Consider the following 3,013-nt stretch of genomic DNA (forward strand, 5'->3'; position numbering starts at 1 on the left):
TGGCATTCAGTCTTTACATGTCTCCAAGTACTCCTCAGTAAACAGAGGAGACCACACTGTCAGAGAACTCCATTAGTGACAACATTTATTAACTTTGATAAATCTGTGCCAAAAAATGCAAACACCTTTTCCACGATCTCCAGCTATGCCTATGCTACACGAGAAGATCTAGCCATGCCAGTCCTTTAAGATGCAGGTGGCCACTCGAGTGAATTGAATACATTCAATTGACTTCAAAGAACCTCTGAGTGCTCAGCAACTTGCAAGAGATTTGTTTATAGAAATAATCACTTTCAGAAGAAAGGTGTACATGGCAGTTTTTCCTCTACCTCCCATTCAGTTTTACCTCTAACAATAAATCACAAGAGACTCAACATGGAATGGTCTGGCATTGTATTTATCTAGAAATATTTCTTTCCTGTATAAACTCAGATTAATATTAATTCTCTCCAAGATAAAGGCAGCTAGAAATAATTTGAGGGCACAAAACCAGTTTTCAGCATTACTGACATTTCCCATTGTTAACAAACAGATGATCTTAAAATGGTAAAGTCAGAGGAATAATTCCTCTCTTATACGAGGTCTGATTGACTAGACATGACAGATGGTGTTTTTATTACTTTCTGTTCTAAAAGAGGCTTCATCTAATGCAGCCCAAGCTGTGTTATGAGTCTTAACCTCTCAGATAAGCAAACCCTGTTTCATCAGGTTAATGGATCCTTACTTGATTCAGGAAGGCAATTTTCCTTAAAGTTATTCTAATTAAGTACTCAGAGCCCAAATTGTCCTGGCTGATTGACTGCCAGCAATGGATAAATCTCTCTACTAGGGACCATATTTATTTTCAAAGAGGGAAAGCAAGTTATTATTATTATTATTACAGAACCAATTCTATCCTGCATTCAATGGCTTCTCCTATACTGGCTTTTACTGCTGTTGCAGAATTAAAGACAAAAGTATAGTTAATGGAGCCTTTCTCTCAATAGTTTTGTTAAATAACAGGCAGGGAAGGAAAATTAGAGGTGGCCTGCTATCTACTGATACCCCCTCAATTAACTGCCCCCATGGCAATAATATCTAACCCTAATCAGCACAGAACCCTTCAAACAGGCTCACTCCAACCTGTCTTCCTGCATCAGCCCCCAAACTGAGGGCTGCTGGCCCCAGTAACTTTGTCACTAGGCTGAGAAATGACAGAGGACTATCTACTTTCTAAAAGAAAAGCTCTGAAGGAAAACCAGTGCCTGAAGGATGCTCCCTGTAAGTTCCATCTCCTGCAGGGCATCTGGCTCCACAGGCAGTTTGGTGCTACAGCTTCAGCTTCATGGGAGCACAGTGACAGCACAGGATAAGGATCATAGTGCCCTGCTGCCTTGGCTCTTTGCTGACTCCTGTCACTCCAGGCAGAAGCCCTGCCAGCCGTGGGGCTGACCAGGCTGCTTAAAGAAGCAGATGGGAGGCCTGACCTCTCCTACTCTCTTCCACCTACTACAAGACTGGTCTAGCAACTGAGCCCATGTGAGGACAAGGAGAAGAACAACCACCTCAAGGCTATGTTCTCACACAGAGAACATAGAATTCTTGCATAGAAACAAGAACTGAATCCACAGCTCCTGAAGGATCATTCAGTCAGTGCTTTTACTTCTCAACGCACATATTAGCTTTTCACACAGCCTCACAAGCAGAATTGGTAGCCCTGATGCCCCATAAGACATTCAGTATTGGATTTCCACCTCCAGAAAATCTGACCCCCAGGAGTCTTAGTTGGAGTTTGCAGAGCAGCCAAAGTGAGCTACTTAACACAAAAAAGTTCCTTTGCCAGTTTCAGGGAAGCTGAGCTGTTCTCCTTACAGCTCTGCTGAAGTTATTGATGCCTCAAATGAAACAATCATTCTCAACAATTTTTATTTACCAGCCACCAGATTTTTAGGGTTTCGTCACGCAGAGAATTGCATTTCTATATCAAGGCAGGCATCTTAAAAATAGTGATTATTCTGCAGGAATTATAAAGATATGGATAGCAGGTGAAAATGGTGTGTTTGAATCAGACTCCCAAGCCAAAAAGTCAGGAAGTATGGCTGGACTCAGGCTCAAGGATCAGAAGCTCCCAAGCTTCCTCAAATGTCTCTGTTTCAGGTCCTGTCATGTAGCCTGTCACATTTAAAACGCACGGCACACTTCAGGAGAGGCAGCCTTTTAAAACAGTGATCTCCTTGAATATCATTGTGAGGTTGACTGGAGACACCTTTGGACTCAGAGCAAGCACCACTGCTAATTGTTCAGACGGGGGATCAATAGAGAGGCATAACTTAAATACCTGTTACTTGTGGAGACAGCCTCAGGGGACAGCCCTGGAACTGTCCTCACAGTTAAACAATCCCAGAAGTAGGCATCTGTCCCTGTTAATTACTGCTGGAAAATAAAGTACCAGAGCAGCAGGAGAAAAAGAGGAGAGCTTGACTCTTACTAGGTCTCATCTGCTACACCAGTTTTGTAAATGAGCAGTGTATGGTGTAGAGAACTTGTCCCTGGGCCTGATGCAAACCCCCATAAATCAGGTGAATGGACCATAAGCAAATTTCCCTCCCATCCAGTTTCCAGTGTCTAGGAATAGCTGACTCCAGCTGCTTTGGAACTGCAAAATGGCTCCAGAGCTATTGGATAAGCTGCCCCAGTAGGTTTCTCATTGCCTTTATTGAGTGTTGGGTCAGATGCTATGCACAGAGGAGTCTGTGATCAGTGAACCCATGATTTGGTAGTTCTCTGCCCAGGAACTTATTCACAGTTAATCCAAACCAACTTCATTCATGAAACTGGCTGGAAATCTCATCAGAACAGGCTTTGCAGAGAGATTTCTGACACTTTTGCTTCCAGCATCAGCTGAAAATAGAGCAAAAAGAGACTCCAACTTTCTCTGAGTGTTTTGTCACATCTGAAGATGGGTGATTAATTCATAAAAAATAATAGCAGCTAGCTCATTTTCTTTCTTTTGCTCCCCCCCCTCCCCCACCCC

General features: G+C 42.9%; 1 protein-coding gene across 2 annotated transcripts in view; it reads right to left on the reverse strand.

Moving 5' to 3' along the window:
* Positions 1–3,013, reverse strand: part of SLC15A2 (solute carrier family 15 member 2) — a 73,192-nt gene that overhangs the window by 58,390 nt on the left and 11,789 nt on the right. The window lies entirely within an intron of this gene.

Source organism: Corvus brachyrhynchos, unplaced genomic scaffold, assembly GCF_000691975.1.
Source record: "Corvus brachyrhynchos isolate BGI_N302 unplaced genomic scaffold, ASM69197v1 scaffold126, whole genome shotgun sequence".
Lineage (NCBI taxonomy): Eukaryota > Metazoa > Chordata > Aves > Passeriformes > Corvidae > Corvus > Corvus brachyrhynchos.